Genomic DNA, 27,107 nt, shown 5'->3' with positions numbered 1-27,107 from the left:
GAGTAGAAACATAACAGGTCACGGCGTTTAGATCACAACACAAGCAATCGTCATCAGGGGGGACAACCACAGCAAGAGAAACTCCTGAAGTAGTAGGCGCCTACTCCAGCAGCTTCTTCTTGCTGCTGTGCTTGTCCCACGTGATGACGATTGCTTGTGTTGCCATCGAAGTGCCGTGATCTATTATTTGTAGCGTAATGTTTAGAATTTGCTACATTTTGACCCAGACGCCAGCATGCAACGGCCTACTCGTTTTGAATGATGCAACAATAGTACGGTGTACATACACTGTTAAGCAGACGGTGCGTATTTGTAAAATAACTTCTTGTTAATACGATGTAACGTGATGCAGTCAATTTCGCTGCAGTAATTCAATGTTGCTAATATGCCTGTCAATGATTTAGAATGAATACTTGTCTGATTGTGCATGTAACATTTTGTCTGAGGGTCACACATTGAATAAGTGATGTTAGGACAAAGTGTGTGTGTTTTGGAAGTAACCTGGACAGAAAACTCAGGTGAGACCCGTTGTTCTTGTGATACAGATCAAACGGTGTTTTTGTGTTTCACGAAGCGTCTGGAGCAACTCATTGTCTTTGAAATAGGGAGCACGCTCGGATCATTCATCAGTTACAAGGCATACCACTTAAAAGTTACACGTATAGGAAGAGGTACATTCTCTACAACACGAATTGTAGTTTTGTCTTACGTGTCGACATAGATTTTGTCTAACTAGGACTAGAAATGCTCCTTGCTGATTCACGTCTGGATGTTCGTAACCATCGGTTGAAGCAAACCCCACTGCTGTTGTTGAGACGCTGTGCACCAATAAGGGTCCAACACATTGACGGCCTTCAGGCCAGGAAAGTCACAACATTTGCACACGAAGGACGCATTCACGCAAGTACCCCATGCTCCGTTTTGAAGTTTTAAAATGAAACATCTTTGAATTGTGTTGTGTTTTGAATTAGATGATTTTATTTCTTCATTAAAAGCTTGTATCAATTTACATCTGGATGACTCCATTGAAAAGGACATTTCGTGTGAATTTTCTCTCGTCATTAAGTAGATGGCCTTGCCGGGGGTTCGGTTCAATGCGGACACAAACAGTGTACACACACACAGTGTACACACACACAGTGTACACACACAGTATATACACACAGTGTACACACACATAGTGTACACACACACACACACAGTGTACACATAGTGTACACACACAGTGTACACACACAGTGTACACACACAGTTTACACACACAGTGTATACGCAGTGTACACACAGTGAACACATACAGTGTACACACACACAGTGTATGTACACAGTGTAAACACACGTAGTGTACACACACTGTATACACAGTGTACACACAGTGTACACACACAGTGCACACACAGTGTACACACACAGGGTACACACACAGTGTACACACACACTGTATACACAGTGTACACACACACAGTGTACACACACACAGTGTACACAGTGTACACACACACAGTGTACACACACTGTACACACTGTACACACATACAGTGTACACACAGTGTACACACAGGGTACACAGTGTACACACACACAGTGTACACACACACAGTGACACAGTGTACACACACAGTGTATATACATAGTGTACACACACAGTGTGTGCACACGCAGTATATATACACACGCAGTATATACACACTGACACAGTGACGCACACATAGTGACACACACAGTGACACAGTGACACACACAGTGACACACACAGCGACACACAGTGACACACAGTGTATACACAGTGTACACACAGTGAACACATACAGTGTACACACACACAGTGTATGTACACAGTGTAAACACACGTAGTGTACACACACTGTATACACAGTGTACACACAGTGTACACACACACAGTGCACACACAGTGTACACACACAGGGTACACCCACAGTGTACACACACACTGTATACACAGTGTACACACACACAGTGTACACACACACAGTGTACACAGTGTACACACACACAGTGTACACACACTGTACACACTGTACACACATACAGTGTGCACACAGTGTACACACAGGGTACACAGTGTACACACACACAGTGTACACACACACAGTGACACAGTGTACACACACAGTGTGTGCACACGCAGTATATATACACACGCAGTATATATACACTGACACAGTGACGCACACATAGTGACACACACAGTGACACACACAGTGACACACAGTGTATACACACAGTGTACACACACAGTGTATACAAACGGTGTACACACACTGTATACAAACAGTGTACACACAATTCTAGATTTAAAGCTTTCGTGACTGCTAGGATCCATACTCTTTGGTTCTATTCTATTAACAGACAACGGGAAAAGAAGTCGCAACTCATCGAGACGCTGACCTTCCTCAAAAGATGCCGCGATCACAAGCTTAAGGGTCGTGATCTAAGCGTGGCTTCTCTCACTCCAGCGCTGTCCTCCAGGCAGTCTCGTCCCTTCACCTGATGAAGGCCGCTTGTGTTGTGGCCGAAACGTCGTGATTTTTATTTTATTTTCACCTACGTGACTTTACCCAATAGAACCAAAGAGTATAGTGTACACACACACAGTGTATACACACAGTGTACACACACACACAATGTACACACACACGCAGTGTACACACAATGTACACACACAGTACACACACACACAATGTACACACACAGTGTACACACACACAGTGTACACACACACAGTGTGCACACACAGTGTATACACATAGTGTACACACACAGTGTACACACACACAGTGACACACACAGTGTACACACACAGTGTACACACACACAGTGTACACAAACAGTGTACACACACACAGTATACACACACAGTGTACACACACACAGTGTACACACAGTGTATACACAGTGTACACACACACAGTGTACATACAGTGTGCACACAATGTACACACACATTGTACACACACAGTGTACACACACAGTGTACACACACATTGTACATACAGTATATACACAGTGTACACACACAGGGTACACACACAGTGTATATATACACACTGTACACACACACAGTGACACACAGTGTACACACACACAGTGACACACAGTGACACACACAGTGTATACACAATAATGTCCACGTTGTTGTTGCTGAGCTCACACACCCAAGGGAGGGAGCAATGGAAAATGAATCTAAATCAACTTAAACTCCAACTGTGTGACGTCACCACTCTGCATTACCTCATCGGCGTGAAACGCCAGGGGGAGGTGTACCTCGCTAGGACGTCATGTCACCAAGGTATTCACCCCTCCTCCGTCCACCGCGCTCTTGAGCGTGACGTCACCTCCGCCCGTGTCACTGCCGATATCGTTCCAGTGGCAATCCTTATTTGGGCAAAGCTACGCCCAGTGACTGGTGGCTCATTAACATAATATGTCCGTTAAAGCCGTTGCGAGTTTATTGCGACGGGTTCAGCGCCCACGCCCCCATCCCTCGACATAGGGGCCGGCTTCATTAACATAATTTATTCATATTCTTAGTTTTTTCGTTGAAGAGAAACAACAAAATATATATTTGGTTATTTTGTTGTTTCTCTTCAACGTGACTTTACCGAAAAAACTAAGAATATGAATTACTGCAGTCACGAAAGCTTTAAATCAAAATATAATTTATTCAGTTAAAGAGTCGCTCGTGGGAGGGAAGTGACGTCATACTACTTCTTGCTGTCGCGAGGCAACAGGAAGCTGCCGTGTGCGCGCTTGCACTGAAATCCGAGGTGAGAAATTCTCATCGTTGTGGTGGTGGTGGTTGTGGTGGTTGTTGTTGTTGTTTACCAAGGTAGAGCCTCGCTCTCTCTCGTAGGGATGTCAGTAGAGTAGCAGCGAGCATGGGAATCGATGTCCAGGTTGGAACTTTACAACACGGGGCCTAGCCACGCGGGGCCTTGCCTCCTGCCCTCGCCTGATTGCATTCACTTTAATTATCTCGCTTAAGTTTAATTTGTCTTCACCCGGCTCGCCACTTTGTAACTTTGTTTTATTGTAAATATTCACGCAGTTTTTATTTTCATTTTTTTCACCAGGCCAAGCCCGCTTGAGCTGCTATACAGCTCTTGTTATCAGAAGCGACCTGCCCACAACAACACAAGGTGAGGCTTTGTCAACGTGTGTGAATGTTTTGACTTAAAACTTTGATGACTGCAGGAATTAATATTCTTGGTTCTTTCGGTAAAGTCACGTAGATAGAAAATAAAATAAAAATAACAGATAATCATTTTTCTTTTTTTACAATGAAGCAAAAAACCCCTCAACGTTTGTATGGCAACATTAATGTTGAAGATGCGAGGGCTTACAGGAATATTTATGACATTTGCCCTCTCATTGCGTGCCATGACAGTGCTGTTTGCACAGTCACACATAGTCACTGTAAGATGATTTTCTTGGTCGTGTTTTTGTTTTGTCGCTTGTTGTGGTTGCACCCGATTCAAGAGCCGAATGGCTCACGGGACTATAACCAAAATAAATCAAACTGAAAATCAAAAAACTGAAACCGCGTGATGAATTTTGGGAAAGTTTTTCACTGCATCTCCAAATATAAAAGGCAAAGTTGTGATTGTGTGTGTTGTCTGTTCAAAATGTTTAGCGTACTTCGCGACATGCAACAAACTGGAAATTTGCCATGTGGGTACTTTCCAGACTGTACACCGTACAAACATTGGAAGTAAAACTTTGTGGGAAAAGTCCACGATGTTTTTTTGTATTTACCGAACAGCTTCAACGGAGGCGGATGGATCGTTGCGCAAAAGACGTTGATGGCTTGTTGAGTCTCCAGGGGGGGGGTTCGTGTATCAGTAGATGGGTCGTGGCTGCTGATTATGAAAGAGAAACCAATCCCACGGGGTCAGCACTGCACTCTGTCGGCAGGGTTACCAAGGCAGTGGAAATATATCTGGTCCAGTTTTTTATGGAGATCAAAGGTCAAAGGTCGCGTCATGGGTGACCTATAATGTTCGCCGCCGCCGCTGCTGCTGCTGCTGCACTCTCCTCTGCTCTCGTGACCCCCCTCCCCGCCAGCCTGCTCCTCGTCAGAAGAGGGGACGGTCGCCGTGACTGAGCGCCCCTTCGTCAGGTCTGATGGGCGTGGCGTCGCTTACGTTGGGGCCATTCGTGGTGTGCTGCACTGCGTGGCGGCGTGCGCTGCGTGGTGCGCGCTGCGTGCCGGGGCGGAAGCGGCAGCAAGCCCCCAGCTGTGACTGTAAATCGAGCCGCGTGGTGATATCATACCAAAAAAATAAGCCACTGAAAGAACCCAGGCTTGGTTATTTTTTTCACGTAGGAACATTCAACAGAAGCGACGGTGAGCTCCTCGGGTTAGGTCTGCCGTCCGTTGGTGTCGGCAGCTGCAACAAATATTCTCCTGAATTGTTACAAAGGAGATTGTGAATAAACAAGGCCTGATTAATTATTCTTGCGACCGTGAAGGGTCGTTAGCCCCTGCTTCTTTGGACAGGTCTCAATGTTGCGTTTTATAAGAGGCGTCCAGAGCAAATCTCAGAGCAGAATGATATATAGGGTTGAGCTTAATGAACGATGTATTGGGAGGCACAATGATAAATAATATCGCAGTAATCAAATTAAGACATTACGGTAACCCTTACCAACTCTAAATGGAGTGTAGCTGGGAAACAATGTTTGTGTCTAAAGAGAGACAGTTTTTATTTTTTCAGTCTTCCCAGCGTGGTCATTGGATTATTAAAAACAACATTTAGGGAGTCTGTATATTTTTCATGGAAGCCTGATTGTTTGGGATGTAACAGCTTATTTTCTGAAAGTTAACCAATTTGCGTATTTAGTAAATGTTCAGGTAGTTTTAACAATGGTGATAATATCGTAGTCTATTTTGGATTCATACAGCGCCCTTTCCAGGCCACTTTACAACGTGAGCTGACGGCAGTTAGTAAGGACGGTGACTGAATGGGAACGGAGCCGATGTCCGGGGTAGCAAAGGTGGAACAAAGTGGAAGTGTAATGGCGAGTGAGGGTGTCCGATCGGTGCCGCAGCGTGGACGAGCGAGGTGCGGGGCACGTGCGTGAAGCGGTGACACGTGCGTAGGTGAGAGGAGGCGAAGGGTGATCGTGGCAGAGGTCTGGCGGCAGGATAGTTGAGCTTTTCGATTTAAAGCTTTCGTGACTGCAAGGATTCATCTTCTTTGGTTCTTTCGGTAAAGTCACCACCACCACCACGTAGAATGAGAATAAAATAATAAATTGATAAAATAAAATAACGCGATAATATTCTCACGACGTTTCGGCCACAACACAAGCTTCCCAGTGTGGTCATTGTCCTCCAGACAGTCTCGTCCCTTCACCTGATGAAGGCCGCTTGTGTTGTGGCCGAAACGTCGTGAGAATATTATTGTGTTATTGTATTTTATAAATTTATTATTTTATTCTCATTCTACGTGGTGACTTTACCGAGAGAACCAAAGAAGATAGTTGAGCTTATGGAGGTGCACAGCGTAGGGCTGGGGAGGGAATGTGGTCTGGTGCACATAGAAAGTCACGTGGGAGCCAGGTCAGGAATTGGAGTTGGAGGAGGAGGGAGGAGGAGGAGGATTGCAAGTGGGTTTGAGGTTCGGGTGGAGGCACCGGTGTAGGGGTGGAGGCAGCGGAAGAGAGGAAGCAGTCGAGAAGAGGAGGGACGTGAGGGCCGCGTGAAAGGTGTCAAGTGAGAGTCCCGTGGTGGAGGAGTTTCTTCTGCGCTGCAACTGGGCTAGAAGGGGGAAAGAAGAGAAGCAAGGAGGTGAAGGAAGGGCGAGGAAACGGAAATATTCACATCGAAGGGACACATTTAAAGAAATATTGGCCGATTTTAATGTTGAGGATAATTTGTAGGCGCTCTTTTGCGAAGGTGGCGAACAAATTCAGTTGTTCATTCAACAGGGTAACTGAGGCTTCTGCAATGGACAAATTAAATATACGGGTTAGGGGCCTGAAAATGAAGTCACCCACAGCGATTAAAGCAAAAGGCAGGTAATTTATCAGCTCCAGAACTATTTATTCTTGGTTCTTTCGGTAAAGTCACATTGAAGGGAAACAATAAAATAATAAAATATATATAAAACAATAAAAATTCTCACGACGTTTCGACCGCAACACAAGCAGTCATCATCAGGTGTGAAAACCACAGCAATAAAATTTGAAAAAAAATAATAAAACACTTTCCTAAAAGTCATATTTATTAAGTGCGCCACCACCGAACAGATTTTATCCATCCTACAAGTATCGTCGCCCAATGTAAACATTGAGTCTTCATGTTGTTCTTCATAGGAGATATGGAACTGCATCCTGGTCCTGACTCACTACTACAAATGTTCTTGCCGTTGATTGTGTTGCAGTCGAAACGTCGTGATAATTTTATTGTTTTATATATATTGTATTATTTTATTGTTTCCCTTCAACGTGGTGACTTTACCGAAAGAACCAGGAATATGAATCACTGCAGTCACTGCAGCTTTACATCAAAGCTCCAGAACTGTTGAAGGAATGGAGCTCTGTAATGGTCTGAAAATGAGCCGCATCGAATTGATTGTTGATGGTTATGAACGCTTTGTTTTGGATCTGTTGAGCCCACGGGAGATGGTTACTTGCTACTGCAACGTATTATCTCCACACATATAAAAGGCAAAGTTGTGATTGTGTGTGTCTGTTCAAAATGTTTAGCGTACTTCCAGACATGCAACAAACTTTACATTTGCCATGTGGGTACTTTCCAGACTGTACACCGTGCAACAATTATAAAAATACACTTTTGTTTTTTTTAGGCGGGGGGGGGGAGCTCAAAAATGCATTTAATTTTTGCAAGGCAAGTGAGCTGTGACGTCAAATCTGTCACGTGACCCGCGCACGTGGAAGGGTCACGCATTGCTGCGTAGTGGTTAGCGCGCTGTCTGTGTGTGTGTGTCTGTGTGTGTGGGGAGCGGTAGTGTAGCGGTTAGCGCGCTGCGCTATGAACCTGGCGACCCGGGTTCGATTCCCGCTCACGGCCAACACCAGTGACGATTATCTGAACCGGTCCAGGGCCTCCCCTAGGTTGACTCAGCCTCAAATGAGTACCTGGTGCGGTGTGTAAACATTGCCACTAGGGAGACAAAGGCGGTCGGGCGTGGTGCTGGCCACCCACCCCCTCGTGTACAGTTCCGGCCTTCATAGGTACTCGCTAACAGCACTTGCCCCTACAGTCTGTTAAGGCTATATGGGGGATCTTTGTTTCTTTGTTATGTGTCTGTGGAGGAGTTGGAGGAGTTGGAGACGCTGCTGCTGAGACTGGAGCGTGCCACTAAGAGGTGGGGCCTTACCATCAGCCCCACCAAAACTAAGCACCTGCCTGGGTATTTTGTACCATGGGACACTCCACCCCCACAACTCCCAATCGGTGATGGGGCAGTTGTGGAGAGAGTGGAGAGTTTCCCATACCAGGGTAGTGTGCTTATGACTGGCTCCAGTTTAACAGCAGAGGTCTCACTCCGAATCAGTCGAGCGGCAATATCTTTTCATCGGTTGCGTAACGCGGTGTGGAAGCTACCTGGTCTGTCACTCCGCACTAAGCTTCAGGTCTTCTCGGCCACGGTCATTCCCTCCCTTCTCTACGCTTGCGAAACGTGGACCCCCCTAATGGAACATCTTCGCCGGTTAGAAACATTTAGGCTGGCCTGCCTACGATCCATCCTGGGTTTAACCAGACTGGATTATGTGAGGAGCCCACAAATCCTTGAAAGATCTGGGCAAGGTCCCATCGGTGAGCTCCTCCGGCGGGCAAGGCTGCGATGGCTGGGTCATGTAGCCCGCATGCCCAGCCAACGCATGCCGAAACAGCTTTTGTTCGGCCGGATTGAGGGGGCTAAGCGGGCGCGGCACGGGCTAGAGAAGAGATGGAGTGATGTGGTACAGGAGGACGTGGAGCTGAGTGGACTTGCCGATGACTGGTACCAGCGGTGTCAAGATCGGCCTCTGTGGAGGAGGCTCGTGAAGGATGCTACTGGGCAGTTGGAGGCAGTCGCCCTCCAACAACAACGGAGGGCGGAGGAGCGACGCTCAGAACAACGAGCGGAGCGCCGGGTGGCTAAAGCACAGCAGGTTGGCACAGTAGGGGGCACAGGTGGTGCATCAGCCAGTCATCTCAGTCAGTCGACCCGTGGCACCTGGGTCTGCCCCGTGACCTCCTGCCAGCGGGTGTTCGACACTTCACGTGGCCTCAGGGTGCACACAGCCTGGCACAAGCGTCGTGGTGACGTCACCGCCACTTAGTGGCGAATGGCGGTTGTTGTTGTTGTCTGTGTGTGTGTGTCTGTGTGCGCATGTGTGTATGTGTGTCTGTGTGTGTGTCTGTGTGTGTGTGAGTGTGTGTGTGTATGTAGTGGTTAGCGCTACGCTGCGCTACGAACCCGGCGACCCGAGTTCGATTCCCGCTCCCGGCCACCACCGGTGACGATTATTTCAATCGCTCCTGGGCCTCCCCTAGGTTGACTCGGCCTCAAACGAGTAACTGGTGTGGTGTGTGAGCATCGCCACTGGGGAGACAAAGGAGGCCAGGCGTGGTGGATCCAAGTCCCGGGCTAAGCTGGGCAGTAACAGCTAGTCATCAATTCTTTCGGTAAAGTCACCACGTAGAAGGGAAGCAATAAAATAATAAAATAATAATGTATATTTTTTATATAAAATAATAAAAATAAAATTGTATTGTTTTATATTTGTATTATTTTATTGTTTCCCTTCTACGTGACTTTACCGAAAGAATCAAGAATATAGTCTATAGGCTCTACATAGCCTCAGTAGATACTATCTATATACTATATACTATCTATATACATAGCCTCTAGAGAGGCTAAGTAAATAGATAGTATCGACTGCAGGTCGACATTAAATGTCGATGCTGTGTGTGTGTCGATGCTAGCGAGCACCGCTGATGACAGTCTACACAGCGACATGCGAACTGGCTGCGTGACGATGTTAACGAGGCAACGCTCGTTGACAGCACTTGCCCCAACAGCCTGTGCAGGCTATACAGGGACCTTTGCCTTTGTATTTGCTTGTATGTGTGTGAGAGCGGAGCGGTGGCGCAGCGGTTAGCGCCGCGCTACGAACACGTCTACACGGGTTCGTTTCCCGCTCACGGCCAACACCACCGCTGACGATTCTCTGAACCGGTCATGGGCCTCCCCTAGGTCGACTCAGCCTCAAATGAGTACCTGCTGCGGTGTGTAAACATCGCCACTAGGGAGACAAAGGCGGCCGGGCGTGGTGCTGGCCACCCACCCCCTCGTGTACCGTTCCGGCCTTCGTAGGTGCTGCTCGCTATCAGCACTTGCCCCAGCAGTCTGTTAAAGCTACACGGGGGATCTTTGTCTTATTGCCTCGTGCCATTGTAACGGAGTGTGTCAGACTTTCACCCGCGGATCCAATGTACTCACTTTTTGTTTGGGGGGTCTAATTAAATCGCTCCACGTCACCCACAGAATTTGTAATTCGCAAAACGGACGTGATTGTGGAACACACACGTGTCGCCCGTCACGTGTCAGCAAAGCTCTTCACAACTCGGGCAGCTTTGTCAGAAAACTAAACACTCAACAACATTTGTCAAGTGGCCCTGCCCTGGGACGAGAACACACACGCGGTTAAAATATAGATGCGTCTAAACATATAATAGGCAACGTTTCGTCCACGTGCTACGATGAAGGGTCACTGCCCGAAACGTCGCCTTTCATACATGTTATTGCTATTGCAAGGCCACCGTGCTGTTCACTAATGATTTGCGTGTCTTTGGTTATCACAGTCGCGTGCCATTTGGCAACGATAGACATTTTGCCCCTGACAATTAATTACAACAATAACAAAAACGCGGCTTGATCACAAGGCGCTACAAATTGCGGCGGGCTGCTCTACGAATAATTAGGCAACGTGACTGCAATTCGTGATCTGACTTGACAGGAACGCGTTAACTCCGCCACGTAATGTAATCACACGGCGCGTTCGGGGACTCCGTAAGAGAAAACAAACATAAATCCCGTGCCGAAGGAAATCTCTTGCCAAAACGGTGTACAGTAGAGTACAGTCATCGTTACGTTACTTTAGATATATAGAGTCTCACACACTTACCGGCTTCAAGAGGTAACACAAACTCAACACATTCGCAAATAACGCAGTTGCATTTTAGGCGTTTTCAGCACAGCGAGAGGGCCCATCACGCCACCTGGTGGCATCATGGCGAGAGGGCACATCACGCCACCTGGTGGCATCACGGCGAGAGGGCCCATCACGCCGCCAAGTGGCATCACGGCACGAACACCCTGGTGCACGTCTCCTGCTCCATGCGAACTTTGCACGACGTCGGGGCCTGCAAACGCCCGAGCAGATCTTCCACACGCACAGACAAAGATCCCCCACCGTGTAGCCTCAACGGGCCGTAGGGGCGAGTGCCGTTAGCGAGCAGCAGCACCTACGAAGGCCGGCACTGTGGCACACGAGCGGGTGGGTGTCCAGCACCGCGCCCGGCCGCCGCGCCGGTTGCTCGTTTGAGGCCGAGTCGACCTAGGGGAGGCCCGGGACCGGTCCGGATAATCGTCACCGGTGGTTTTGCCCGCGAGCGGGAATCGAACCCGCGTCGCCGGGTTCGTAGCGCGGCGTAGCACCGACCGCTGCACCGCCGCTCCCCACAACACACAAACATGTACACACGTACACACACATGTACACACACTCACAGACACACGCACACACGTACACAGACACACACGCGTACACACTCACACGTACACACACGCACACGTACACAGACACACACTCACACGTATACAAACACACTCACGTACACACACACACGCACATACACACGTACACACGTACACACTCTCTCTTCATGTGGTCGCGTGGATTTTTCCCTCCGGGTTCGTAGCGGCGGCGTAGCGCCGACCGCTGCACCGCCGCTCCAAACACCGACGCGATCGCGTTGACAAACCTCGCCTGGTCTACGGGAGGTCGTGGGTTCAACAACCCCTAACCCTCGTGACACTTGCGGCTCCTCCAGGTTTTCCTCTTCGCATTTAGATTCAACGTCGCGATATCGGGGAGCAATTGGGGCCGCGGTGGGTGTCCACGCGGCAATGATGAGCGGTCGCGGTCTGAGCTTGGCTGCGTTTCACTCCAGCGCTGTCCTCGTGACAGTACGGTCCCTTCACCTGATGAAGGCTGCTTGTGTTGTGGCCGAAACGTCGTGATTTTTGTTTTATTTTTTTAACCTACGTGACTTTACCGAATAGAACCAAAGAGTGTGGATCCTTGCAGTCACAAAAGCTTCAAATCTAGGTTTACCAGATACCCAACCGATACCAGCGGCTGGACAAATGGCTACACCCGCACGTTTGGCCACGTACGGCGCGTAAGAAGTTCACCGTACAAAGCCACTCGCAACAGAGACGAATAAATTAGCACGGGGCCCTTGAAAGTGCGCGGCCCGTAGCTGCACACGTAGCAGCTACTTTTGCTACTGGGATAATCCGGCACCTCACCGCGCTCGTTCGCCGCTGCGTCCGTCTCGATGGCAAAGCCTAAACGGAAAAAAATGTAAACGAGCATCTCTTCGACTCGATTCGAAGCTTTCGTGACTGCAGGAATTATTACTCTTTGGTGTTTTCGGTAAAGTCACGTATAAATGAGAAATAATAAAATGACATAATAGCGTACGACGTTTCGGTTGCAACACAAGCAGCCATCATCAGGTACAGAAGAGCTACATTTACGAGAGAGGGGAGACACATAACCTCAGATGCATACACAGACACCCAAGTAGGGGGAACTAACACAGATACAACAGGGGACACAGAGAGAGAATCACACCAAACAGGGTTTAGCAAAATTTGGAAACCATGTAAAGCAACACAGACGGTCGGTCAAAACACAATTAACGCATAGTCTGGTTGATTACGCTATTTCAAAGATTGCTAAATTGCAAGTTAAGTATGAAATTTTAAAATACAGACCGCACACACACACATAGACATCCAAGCAAAGCGAACCAGCACAGAGTGAAGTCGCCTTAAATAGGCAGAGAAGGTAAGGTTAAAATGCGTGCGTAGCGCATCACCACCGTCGTCAACATCATCATCACGCAGAGCGGACACAATGGCGAATGATACGGGCAGCGATCCACCGCATTAAAACAATCACAACATTTTTGCCCATCATCATCATCACTGTGGCTAAATGTTAACTACCTCGCCTGGTACGCAGGAGGTCGTGAGTCCATCCCGACCCTGACGCCTGCTGCTGTATATTTTGGAGTTTGCGTCTTTCTCTCTCATCATCACCACGGGGGCTAGGGGATGTTAACTACCTCGCCTGGTATACAGGAGGTCGTGGAATCGATCCTGACCCTGACATCTGCTGTATATTTGTAGTTTGCGTCTCTCTCATCATCAGTGTGGCTAGGTGATGTTAACCCCTCACCTGGTATACATAATTTTGTCGGATTGATACTGACACCCACTGTATTTTTGGAATTTGTGTTTCTCTCATCATCACCACGGTGGCTAGGAGATGTTAACTCCCTCACCTGGTATACAGGAAGTCGTGGGTTCGATCCCGACCCTGACGCCCGCTGCTGTATATTTGGGGTATGCGTGTTCTCCCCCTGGTTCTGTTGATATTTCTCCGCGTCCTCAGATTTTCCCCTCCACGTTTGAAGTCAACGTTTGCGCGTTTACAGTATCTGGCCGCTGCTTTACGTTCCCACGTGATGATAACAACGATAAGCCACTAAGTTGAGCTGTCATTTGTGACGGCCAGGGTCGTTTCTAAAAAAACGATCTAAACAGCAGCTCAGTGTGGCCTTACACCTGGTGAAATGAAACACATTGCTTCATGTGTTTAGTTTACTGTGTGAGGCCTTACACCGTTAGTGAAGACCTCGTTTTCAAGACAAATCACTTGATGTTCCTGGTACGAGTGAGCATAGTGGTGTGTGGGGGGGAATGGTAAATGTTTTATAGCAATTACTGCGATGAATAATCCATTAAAAAGAACGTTGTTGAATTACCTTTGATGACGAGACGATGGAGGTGGTTTTAGTGATGGCTGGGCCACGCAGTCCACATGCCCAGACAACGCATGCCCAGACACCGCATGCCCAGACACCGCATACCCAGACACCGCATGCCCAGACACCGCATGCCCAGACACCGCATGCCTAAACAGCTTTTGTTCGGCCGGATCGAGGGGGCTAAACGGGCGTGGCACGTGCTAGAGAAGAGATGGAGTGATGTGGTACAGGAGGACGTGGAGCTGAGTGGACTTGCCGATGACTGGTACCAGTGGTGTCAAGATCTGCCTCTGTGGAGGAGGCTCGTGAAGGATGCTACTGGGCAGTTGGAGGTAGTCGCCCTCCAACAACAACGGAGGGCGGAGGAGCGACGCTCACAACAACGAGCGGAGCGCCGGGTGGCTAAAGCACAGCAGGTTGGCACAGTAGGGGGCACAGGTGGTGCATCAGCCAGTCATCTCAGTCGACCCGTGGCACCTGCTGGGTCTGTCTGGTGACCTCCTGCCAGCGGGCGTTCGACACTTCACGTGGCCTCAAGGTGCACCTAGCCTGGCACAAGCGTCGCGGTGACGTCACCGCCAATTAGTGGCGAATGGCGGTCGTCGTCGTCGTCGTTATTGGCGAGGATTTGAGGAGGACGACCCTTCAGGAGATGCGGGCGTTTGACAATAACGCACGACCATTGTCGTTTAAGCACTCATAGAGACCCATAGACCACTACTCATAGAGACCCATAGACCACTACTCATAGAGACCCATAGACCACTACTCATAGAGACACATAGACCACTACTCATAGAGACCTATAGACCACTACTCATAGAGACCCATACACCACTACTATTGGCGAGGATTTGAGGAGGACGACCCTTCAGGAGACAATAACGCACGGCCGTCGTCGTTTCAGCACTCCGGGCGGCGCTTTTTAGACGGACCTCACGTGGGACTCGCCTCGACCCAAGCCGCAGGAACGAGCGCACCGCAGGAAGTTCGCGCGAAGGAAACCCGGCCGTCGCCTCGCGAAGCTCGTAATCGCACGCGAAAGGTCATACTCGGATTGTAAAACGCCGCGGCTTGGCTCTCCGACACACACCACCGGCTAAGTCTTCTTTGGTTCTTTCGGTAAAGTCACCACCACGTAGAATGAGAATAAAATAATAAATCGACAAAATAAAACAACGCGATAAATCCTCACCGGCTGGCGCCGCACTCGTGCAGTGACATCGCGCCGCGTGCTGGCAGGGCGGAGGAACCGGGGCGAGGGTCACAGCAAGACCTCGCGCGGAAGCCCCTGGAACCCTCCGGTAGGCTCGGGAAGGCGAGGCGCAGGCCGGGGGCCGAGTCGAACCGCGCTGAGAGCTCCGGACTGCCGGTTCCGGGAGTGGACAAGTCTCCTTGTCTCGTCTCCTCGTCTCGTCCTCGCCGCCTTCGCCCGATTATCGCGCGGTCGACCGCCGTGGGCGCGGCGCGGAGAGGGCCGTGTCCGGGACGAGGCGTGCGGCAGCGGAGAGAGAGAGGGGGGGGGGCCCCCAGCGGTGGCGTGAGCTCGGCAACAACAACAACAACGACGACGACAACGACGAAGACTAAAGAGGGCGGAGCGGGCGCCTCCTGCGACCGCCTCGTCTCCGGCCTGACCGCGCCGCGTGGTGCGACGCCGCGTGGTGCGACGCCGCATGGTGCGACGCCGCGTGGTGCGACGCCGCGTGGTGCGACGCCGCGTGGCTTCGTTGACGCGCGAACGCGACGACGGTTTGTTGCGTGCGCGGACTGACGCGCAGGCGGGCGGAAAAAACATTTTACTTTTAGAGGCGAGGTGAAGACGCGACATGAAGGGCCGCGGCCCGGACGTTAACACGGGACGTCAACAACAACTTGCAATGCATCGCCACGGAGTTTGTACAAAGAAATCGCCGTATTTATAAGTTTTTTTAGACGCGGCCTTCGATGATTTTTAGACGCGACAGGGACGATGCGGAACGCACCACGGACACACGGGGGGGGGGGTTAACGACGTTTGTACGCTGCCCTTCGTGACGCGGAGAGAGCGGTAGGGATCGTGGGTCATGGCAGGAACCGGGGGGGTGGTGGGGGTAAGCGACTTGGAAGTTCATATTCTTAGCTCTTTCGGTAAAGTCACGTTGAAGGGAAACAATAAAATAATAAAATGTATATAAAACAATAAAAATTCTCACGACGTTTCGACCATAACACAAACGGTCGTCATCAGGTGTGTCGGTTTGAAGGCCGGAACGGTACACGAGGGGGTGGGTGGCCAGCACCACGCCCGACCGCCTTTGTCTCCCTAGTGGCGATGTTTACACACCGCACCAGGTACTCATTTGAGGCTGAGTCGACCTAGGGGAGGCCCGGGACCGGTTCAGATAATCGTCACTGGTGTTGGCCGTGAGCAGGAGCAGCGTAGCGCTAACCACTACACTATCGCTCCCCACACACACGCCTGCACACACACAAACACATCAGTACACACACACACACACCAGTACACACACACGCCTGCACACACACACACCAGTACACACACACACACCAGTACACACACACACCAGTACACACACACCAGTACACACACGCCTGCGCACACACACACACCAGTACACACACACACACCAGTACACACACACCAGTACACACACACACACCAGTACACACACACCAGTACACACACACACCAGTACACACACCAGTACACACAAACACCAGTACACACACACACCTGTACACACACACACACCTGTACACACACACACACCAGTTCACACACACACCAGTACACACACGCCTGCGCACACACACACACCAGTACACACACACACACCAGTACACACACACCAGCACACACACACACCAGTACACACTCACACCAGTACACACACACTAGTACACACACACACCAGTACACACACACACATCAGTACACATACACACACCAGTACCACACACACACCAGTACACACACACACCTGTACACACACACACCAGTACACACACACCTGTACACACACACACACCAGTACACACACACACCTGTACACACACACACCTGTACACACACACACACCTGTACACACACACACACACCTGATGATGACCGTTTGTGTTATGGTCGAAACGTGAGAATTTTTATTGTTTTATATATATTTTATTATTTTATTGTTTCCCTTCAACGTGACTTTACCGAAAGAGCTAAGAATATGAATGACTGCAGTCACGAAAGCTTTAAATAAAAATTTTACTTGGAAGTTGACAAGTAGGAAGGAGAGCGATCTGTGTGTGTGTGCGCGTGTGTGCGTGTGTGCATGTGTGTGTGCGCGTGTGACACTTCACGTGGCCTCAAGGTGCACCTAGCCTGGCACAAGGGTCGTGGTGACGTCACCGCCACTTAGTGGCGAATGGCGGTTGTTGTTGCTGACAAAAACAACTCCCTACCTCCACGTGGTGCCGGACGGGCAACGTTGTCGTGGACAGTGCTGTGGGGTGGAGGGCCAATTCCAATCGGCCTCTTCTCTCAGGGCATTTGCGACCACCATAGCGGCTAATTAATTGAAGGTGGAGGGGCTGGTAACCCCTCCACCTTCAATTACTTAATTGAAGGTGGAGGGGTTACCCACTCACCCACCCACTCACCCAGACACTCACACATCCACCCACTCACCCAGTCGCCCACCCACTCACCCAGACACTCACCCAGACACTCACCACCCACTCACTCACCCGCCCACACACATCCACCCACTCACCCAGTCGCCCACACACCCAGCCACTCACAACAATCGCCACTAATTGGCAGTGACGTCACCACGACGCATGTGCCAGGCTCACGTGGTTAGCAGTAATTAATTAATTAAGCCCCTCTCCACCTTCAATTAATTAACCCCTCCACCTTCAATTGATTACCACTAACCACGTGACCCTGGCACAAGCGTGGTGGTGACGTCACCGCCAATTAGTGGCGATTGTTGTGAGTGAGTAGCTGGGTGAGTGGCTGGGTGAGCGAGCAGGTGAGTGAGTGGGTGAGTGAGTGGGTGAGCGTGTGGGCAACTGGGTGAGTGGTTGGGTGAGTGGGTGGTGAGTGTGTGAGCGACTGGGTGAGTGAGTGTGTGGGTGAGTGGGTGAGTGAGTGAGTGTGTGAGGTGAGTGTGTGAGCGACTGGGTGAGCGACTAGGTGAGTGTGTGGGTAGATGAGTGGGTGGGTGACTGTGTGAGTGAGTGAGCAACTGGGTGAGCAACTGGGTGAGTGAGTGTGTGAGGTGAGTGTGTGGGCGACTGGGTGAGTGGGTGGGTGAGTGGGTGGTGAGTGTGTGAGCGACTGGGTGAGTGAGTGTGTGGGTGAGTGGGTGAGTGAGTGAGTGTGTGAGGTGAGTGTGTGAGCGACTGGGTGAGCGACTAGGTGAGTGTGTGGGTGGATGAGTGGGTGGGTTACTGTGTGAGTGAGTGAGCAACTGGGTGAGCAACTGGGTGAGTGAGTGGGTGTGTGAGTGTGTGTGCGACTGGGTGAGTGAGTGGGTGTGTGAGTGTGTGAGCGAATGGGTGAGTGTGTGAGTGAGGGAGCGACCGGGTGAGTGTGTGGGTGGGTGAGTGTGTAGATGAGTATGTGAGCGACTGGACGAGTGAGTGTATGAGTGGTTGGGTGAGTGTGTGGGTGGGTGAGTGGCTGAGTGAGTGGGTGAGTGAGTGGGTGAGCCAGCAGGTGAGTGATTGGGTGAGTGTCTGAGTGAGTGGGTGAGTAAATGGTTGGGTGAATGTGTGAGCGACTCGGTGAGTGAGTGGATGAGTGAGGAGGGGCACTGCGAGGTGGGGGGTGTACAGGGGGTGAGAGGTAATGATTATTATACAAGGCGGTCCAAAAGTCAGGACACAGTTTTTTGGGTTTCTCTTTAAGTTCATTGTGATTTTTCGAGTTTATAAAGTTTAACACGTAGGCTTTCGCGACCAATATTATTCATAATAAAGGTTTTTGGGTTAGATCGCGTTATTTATAAATGTGTCGTAACCCTCCACCACCCGACACGGCCAATCAGCAAAAAAAGTGTCACGTTGACAAAAGACAAATAGTTCACTACTTTAGCCCACCGGTGTGTTAAAGAGTGAATCCACAACATTTACAGTTTGAGTAGTGTGACGTTTCGCTGGTAATTACATCCAGCATCATCGGGCAATTCGCCAGAATGGTAAAGCCCTCTCCACTTGCTCCCGGTCTTAAATAGAGCAGCAGCAGGGTGACGTCATCATTTAACTCATATCAGGTGCAGTGATTTGAGGCGGAGGGGGGGGTATTGTAATTATATAATGGAATAGTAATCAGTCAATGGTTATGATTAGTAATGAGTTGTAGATTAGTAATTAGTTGTAATGTGTTAGTGATTATATGCTATGTTAGTAATCCGTTAATTAGTATGTGTTTCCCCTATAAGGAATTGTAATATGTATTATTTAATAATACGCTTCCAGGCCGCACTAAGCCTGTAGCTGTTAGAGCGATTAAAGTTATTTTTATTCCTCTCAATTTCAATGGATTCTCTAATTAGTCTTTGCCAGTAATAATTAGTTTTACACAACACTTCAACGTTATCAAAATGAATTGAGTGTCCTTGTTGACAAGCATGTTCTGCCACTGCCGACAGTTGTGTTTGAGATAATTTAATATTTCTCTGATGTTCTTTTAGTCTTACGCTGATGTTACGTCCCGTCTGTCCAATATAGCATCTGCTACATAAACAATCCGATATACACCTTCTGTTGATAATTTAGGTAATGCGTCTTTAGTGCAAGATACTAGTTTTTGAATTTTGTGTACTGTACCAAATCTTACTGTAATGTTTTGCTTTTGCAAAACACGGGCTAATTTGTCAGTTACTCCTGAGATATATGGAATTTTTATTGTTTTAACAATCTGATCGCTTTCAGCAGTATTGCTTTGCGATCGTGATTTGGCATTCAGTGCTCTGTTGATTTGAGCATTATTGTAGCCATTCTGTCGTAGTGCGTCTTTAACATGTTTGATCTCTCTCACTAGACTCTCACCATCTGACACTGTTTTAGCCCGATGTATGAGCGTCTTGATAAGAGAGGATTTCTGAGCTGGATGATGATGTGAATCTGCATTCAGATAGGCATCAGTGTGTGTTTGCTTTCTGTCAACGCTGTGTGTTATTTTACCGTTTAGGCCATGTCCAAGCAAGATATCTAGGAATGGGAGTGTGTTATTCACCTCCATTGCCATGGTGAACTGGATGGCCGGGTTTTGTGCATTGAGATGACTTAGAAAATCATTAAGCGTATCTTTACCATGTGGCCAGACAACCAAAGTGTCATCCACATATCTAAACCAAAAAGATGGTTTTAATGTGAATTATTTGTCTTTTGTCAACGTGACACTTTTTTTTGCTGATTGGCCGTGTCGGGTGGTGGAGGGTTACGACACATTTATAAATAACGCGATCTAACCCAAAAACCTTTATTATGAGTTTATATAGGTAGCTCTGCTTAAACGCGTCTCTCTCTCTCTCCATCCATCTCTGTCTCCACTCTCTCCCTCTCTTCCTATCCCCTGTAGGTTCGGGCCCGAGCGAGTTCCTGCTGGGGATTTGGCTCTTCAGGGGTTGATTCCCCCCGTGGCTTTGTCGGCACGAGGCGACCGCGCAGAGCGTCAAGGGCTCCACCGGGCCCCAAGCTGCTGCCCCAGCACCACCGTAGTAGCCAAACCACCGGTGCTCGGCATGGCCTATATGAAGGTCTTGCTGGACCTCATGTTGCGCACGGGGTACAACATCGTCCGGGAGAACGGACAGAGGAGGTTCGGACCGCCGCCCGACTGGCGGGGGCCCCCTCCCGCCCGTGGCTGCGAGGTGTTTCTGGGGAGGATCCCGCGCGACCTCTACGAGGATGAGCTGGTGCCCGTGCTGGAGACGGTGGGGAAGCTCTACCAGCTCCACCTCATGATGGATTATAGCGGAGAGAACCGCGGCTACGCGTTCGCTACCTACGCGACGCTCGCCCAAGCCACGGATGCCGTCAAGAAACTCGACAAGGTAGAGATCCGTCCCGGACGCCGCATTGCAGTCTGCATCAGCGTGGACAATCGCCGCCTCTTCATTGGGGGGCTGCCAAAAGACAAGAAGCGAGCGGAGGTGATGATGGCGATGAGCGGTGCCACGGAGGGCGTGGTGGACGTCAAGATGAGCGTCTGTTGCTGGGACAAAACCCTCAACCGAGGCTACGCGTTCGTCGAGTACGGGAGCCATCGCGCGGCCGCCATGGCCCGGAAGAAGCTCCTTCGAATCGCCTTCCGGCCGTGGGGCCAGACCGTCAAGGTGGACTGGGCCATCCCGGAACGGGTGGCCGCGGCCGCGGCGGCAGCGGCGACAACGGAAGACGAGGAGGAGACGGAGGCGGTGGTGCCAGACCTGCTGCAGCCGGAGTGCACGGCCACCGGCAAGGCCGCGCACAGCCTGTTTGGGTGCTGGGGGGCACGCACGTGGCTGTGGTGGGTACCTCTCCACCTGCGGCCCATGCCCGTGGCTCTCGAGGCGCTGCCAGAGGCGGCCGTGCTGTCGTGGCAGGCGCGGCTGTGGATGCTGTACCGGACCGCCGGCGTCAGCTACCCGACTTTCGAGCTGCACGCTCACTCGGAGCCCGGGATGCCCGCGGGCCTCCTCTATAAGGTGTCGATTCCCGGGGTGGGAGAAGGCGCCGGCATCTTCCCCGCATTTCTGAGCTCCAGCGAGGAGGGAGCACGGGAGGTGGCGTGTCAGCTCGCCTACAACATCCTCAGCGATGCGAATCCTCTGAGAATGCGCCCAGCCCCCGCCGCGACACCGCCTCCCAGCCGCCTCTCTCAGGACCTCTCGGCATAACCCGGCTCCTTCCCCATGACCCAGCAGGTGGTCGCCACGTGCTGTACCTGCACCAAAAGCGACATGTACCCGTAGCGACATGCGTCCATTGCAGCGGCGTTCGTCAGACCGCTGACGATGTTCTACCCACGAGCCCTCACTTAGCGTTCGCTCTGAACCTCACGTCCGTTGCGGCGTTCAAACTGCAAATTACCCGGCCGCTCACTCTCCACGTTCCCGCACGCTCTCCACTCAGCCATCCACCCCCTTTCCTTTTTCCCTCGTGGGGGGGGGGGGGGGGGACCACCCCTGACTTCATTTGACTCGTCGCCCCGTACGCGTCCTCATTCGCTCCTTCTCACCGGACCACGCGCCGCTACCTCGCTCGCTGCGCACGTCTCACCAAATGACTCCACGTTACGTCTCGTCACTGTGCCGGCTCTTCTTGGCCACGATTCCGGCTGGCGGCATGACGGCGATGGAGAGAGATGCCGGCGAACGGCGACACGCCAGGACCCGGGACCCCACGCACGAGGCCCGAGCTCCGGGTCCGCTCCCCCTTATATCCCCCCAGGCGTGGCTAGGCCCCGCCTCCTGCCACGCCCTCTCGTGGAACCTTCCAGCAGGTTACACGAGAGGGCGTGGCCAGAGGCGTGGCTAGGCCCCGCCTCCGGCCACGCCCTCTCGTGGAACCTTCGAGCAGGATACTGGAGTAACTCGGCTAGCCCCACCTGTTGCCTTTGCCCCAGATACGCCTCCTTCCCTGATTGGTTGTTACCTCTGTGGCCGTACCCGTGAAGCCCTTGCCAGGCCAGCGGGTGTCACCCTGTCATGTCAGCAGGTGTCACCCTGTCATGTCAGCAGGTGTCACCCTGTGATGTCAGCAGGTGTCACCTTGTCATGTCAGCAGGTGTCACCCTGTCATGTCAGCAGGTGTCACCCTGTCATGTCAGCAGGTGTCACCTTGTGATGTCAGCAGGTGTCACCTTGTCATGTCAGCAGGTGTCACCCTGTGATGTCAGCAGGTGTCACCCTGTCATTGCACTTTAATGTAAACCGACAACAGAATCCTTGAAGAAAAAAACTCATTCAGGTGTTTGACATGTCAACGCCATTTCGTTTTTGAAAATGCATGGGAGAAAAATATATTTTGTTCACGTCGCATTCTGATGTCAGAACATTTGATTGTTGATCAAATTGAAAAAACCCTTGAACAACTTTGCTGCACACGGAGATGTCCGTGCACCGCCTCGTTTCCACGGCCTCTATCCCGGTGCCATTTCTATTTCAGTTCTGTTCCTTCGCCTGAAGAAGGCTACTTGTGTTGTGGCCGAAACGTCGTGATTTTTGTCGTTTTATTTTTTACCTACGTGGTGACTTTACCAAATAGAACCAAAGAGTACACATACAGCTGTTAAGAGTTTGATGTTTTATTGATTTTCAGTTTAGGTGTTTTTTTCCACTAATGTTTCTGTTGTTAATGTTTCAGTGGAAATAAAGTACTGAAAAGTCTCTCTCCACTCTTTCTCTCTCTCTCCACTCCCTCTCTCCACTCTCTCTCTCTCTCCACTCTCTCTCCACTCTCTCTCTCTCCACTCTCTCTTTTTTTACGATCAGAAGAAACAAGAAGATGCTCGGTGTAGTCGGCACTTTGCTCCGTTCATCATTTCGTTTTTTTTTAATGCTTTGCTTTATGTAACCCCCCCCCCCCCCCTTTTAAATGAAAGACCCAAATTTTTTTTTCTTTTTTCTTTCCCCTTCCCTCTCTCTCTACCCCTCTCTCTGCCCCCCCTCTCTCTCTACCCCCCTCTCTGCCTCTCCTCTCTCTCTACCCCCTCTCTGCCCTCCCTCTCTCTCTGCCCGCTCTCTTCCTACTCCATTTGGCTCTCTCTCGCTCTCTCTTTTTTCTTTATAACTACGACAGGTGCTGCATCTGCACTCAGCCCTTCCCACAGTCAAACGGCCTCCGACGGGTAACTTAAATCTGCATGCAGAGCTCTCCGTCATCTGCCACCGAGCACACGGCCTCCTCCAGCGCCCACTGCTCCTTGAAGGCCGGCATGGCGTGGGTCAGCCGCACGTGGCGGAACTCCAGCCACACCCTGGCTCCGACCAGAGCGCGGAAGATGCCCAGGCTACTGGCTGGACGTTGCCCCTCCAGGGCCACCTTCCTTGCCCTGTATATGGCGAGCTTGGCGTAGCCGAAGAGCACGTTGACCAGCCCCTGAAGATGTTGTGTTCCGTCGCCCTTCGGGTATCCAAAGATGAGGACCGTCGGGGAGAAGTGGAGGCTGAACCTTAGGAGGATGTTTCTCAGGACCTTGAACAACGAGTCCAGGCTCTTGCACTCCACGTATTGATGCGCCACCGTCTCCACTTTACCGCAGAACCGGCACTCTGGGGACGTGTTGGTGAAGCGCGCCAGGGACAGGGGGACGTTGGTGGTGACGGTGCCGTGGGCGATGCTCCAGCTGAGGTCGCCGATGCGGTTGTACGTCGGTCTGCAGTAGAGTTGCCTCCAGCGAGGCCTCTCCGGAGAGACGCAGGGCAGGGCTTTCCTCCAGGCATGGTCCTTGTGGCTCTTCAGGGTGTCCTGTTGGTGGAACCGGACCATGTACGAGTAGTGCACCTTCCTCTTTACATTTGCGAAGGTCTTCTAGCCGGCACAGGTTGTGATCCGTCTTCGTTTGTCGGCATTGGCGATGCAGTGGCACGACTGAGAGCTCCGGTGGAGGGGGATCGAGGGCCTCGTCATCCCCAACGCCGATGGGGGTCGTTCTCCCCGCTGCAGCTGAGAAGGCCCCCTTGGCTTCGGCCAGGATCCGGGCAGCCACCCGGAGCGACTGCAGCCCTGTCTGCTGGTCCGAGCCACCGGCCCCGTGTTTCAGGCTCCACCAGATCTCCCATCCTGGTGAGCCGCGCATTGGCGAGGCGCCTCTCCATGCCAGGGGTGGTGGTGGTGGATGGCAGCTTTGTCTGTGGGTTCCTGAGGATCAGTTCGAAGACCAGATCCTCGGCCGATCGCGGTTGGTTCAGCCTCCTGACAGCGAGGGAGCTCCATGTCTGCAGGACGCTTCTGTAGAAGGGTGGCAGCTGTCCCAGTGGGAGGCCCTGCAGGTCCATGTAGAATAGTTGCTTGGAGCACTGCAGACCCCCCAGCCGTGACCCGGTGTCCTCCACCCGACCAGAAGAAGTCGAGGACTCGCTTCTGAAGTGCGTTGACGAGGCTCATGGGGGGGTACAGGGAGAAGAGTCGGTGCCACAGCATGGATGTCACCAGCTGGTTCACCACCAACGTCTTTGTCCTGAAGGTGAGGAACTTGCACAGGCGACTCCAGGTGGCCAGCCGCTCCTTCACCTTCTCCAGCTCGACCCAGTTCCTCTGCGGTGGTTCCTCCTCTGGTCCGAGGAACACTCCCAGGTGGTGCAGCGATGTTGTGCTCCAATTGATGGCTTTTGCCTTCTCGGGACACTCGGTCATGTCCCACGCTCCGACCAGCAGGTCGCTGCACTTTTGCCAGTTCATTTTTGATGAGGAGGCTTTCGAAAAGACCTCCTGGCACTCATGCAGCAGGGCGACATCAGCCAGGGAGCGCAGGATGAGGAGGACGTCGTCGGCGTATGCCGTCAGGACCAACTTGACACTTGGTTCCCCCAGCACCAGGCCGCTGAGTCTCCGCCTTATGAGATTCAGGAAAGGCTCTAATGCCAGGGCATAAAGTTGGCCCGACAATGGGCATCCCTGTCTCACTCCTCGCTCGAATTTGACCGGGGCAGTGAGGGCGCCGTTGATCTTGATCATGCACTCCGCCTTGGTGTAGAGTAGGCAGATTGTTCGGACAAAGGCATCCCCAAAACCCAAGGTCTTGAGGGTTCCCAGCAGGTACTTGTGGTCCACTCTGTCAAAAGCCTTTTCCTGGTCAAGAGCCAGAAACGTGATTGGGATGCCCAATCTCTGAGACACCGCGATGAGGTCCCTGACCAGGAAGATGCCATCGTGGATGGTTCGTCCGGGGATGGTGTAGGACTGGTCCCCGTGTACGACTTGTGCAATCACCCCTTTCAGTCACAGGGAGAGAGCCTTCGTCAATATTTTGTAGTCTGTGTTCAGGAGGGAGACCGGACGCCAGTTTTGTAGGTGCCTCAGGTCTCCGTTCTTGGGAAGCAAAGTGAGCACCCCCCTCCTCCAAGACTGAGGCATCACCCCAGTGACTGAGGCTTCCTCCAGCACCTCTCTGTAGTCCTCCCGCAGGGATGGCCAAAAAGCGGCGTAAAACTCCCCTGTTAGGCCATCTAACCCTGGGGATTTATTTGGGGCCAGTACTCTTACAGCTGCGTCAAGGTCAGTCCTGGTGAGCGTTTGCTCTAGCAGCTCTTTCCCGTCTTCCCCCAGGGTGGGTAGACCACTCCATGCCTCCGCCTGGGCCAGTTCCGATGTTTCTTCAGGGGAGAACAGGCTGCCGTAGAAGTCTCTGATGATGGTCGACTTCTGCTGGAGTTCGTGCACCAGGACACCGTCACCATCAAAGAGGCACTCCATGGATTTGCGTCTCCAATTCTGCCTGCTGAGGGAGTAGAAAAGCGGGGATCCCGTGTCGAGGTCCGTGATGAGCTTCACCCGGGATCGCACAAATGCTCCCCTCGTCTGCTCCTCCTGTAGCCTTTTGAGACGCTCCCTATTCTCGTATTCTTGGAGAAGAGCAGGGTCACTGTCCTTGGCGAGGCGACCCTCCAAATTGAGGACTCGGGCTTCCATGTCGGTGATGTCCGCGTTCTTCAGTCTGGTGCTCCCCCAGGTGTATTGTTGGCACAACAGCCTGGTGTGCACTTTGCCCATATCCCACCACTGGGCCAGAGAGAGAGAGTCGAACTGCGTTTTGGTTTTTCGCCACTCTTCCCAGAAGTCCTCGAACATTTCTAAGAAGGTGCCATCCTCCAGCAGTGAGTTGTTAAAATGCCAGTGGGATGCGCCCTCACGGGCCCTCTCCAGCCTGACACGGAGCACGATGAGGTTGTGGTCCGTGAATGGTGCCGCCCTGATGCCAGACGTTATGGCGCACGTCACAAAGCTCTTAGAGATGTAAAATCTGTCGAGCCTGGACTGCGTCACTGAGCCATCGCGCCTCGTCCTCGTGTACGTGAACTGG

General features: G+C 51.4%; 1 pseudogene; it reads left to right on the top strand.

The window, feature by feature from the left end:
• The first annotated feature begins 5,089 nt into the window (after positions 1 to 5,089).
• Positions 5,090 to 23,472, top strand: LOC142908595 (putative RNA-binding protein 46 pseudogene; annotated as a pseudogene).
• The last annotated feature ends 3,635 nt before the right edge of the window (positions 23,473 to 27,107 follow it).

The sequence above is a fragment of the Petromyzon marinus genome, unplaced genomic scaffold, assembly GCF_048934315.1.
Source record: "Petromyzon marinus isolate PM22_M1 ecotype Great Lakes invasive population unplaced genomic scaffold, UKy_Petmar_22M1.pri1.0 PM_G_Scaffold_10, whole genome shotgun sequence".
NCBI lineage: Eukaryota > Metazoa > Chordata > Hyperoartia > Petromyzontiformes > Petromyzontidae > Petromyzon > Petromyzon marinus.
The sequence above is the reverse complement of the archived record's forward strand: the minus strand, read 5'-3'. Positions and strand labels throughout refer to the sequence as shown.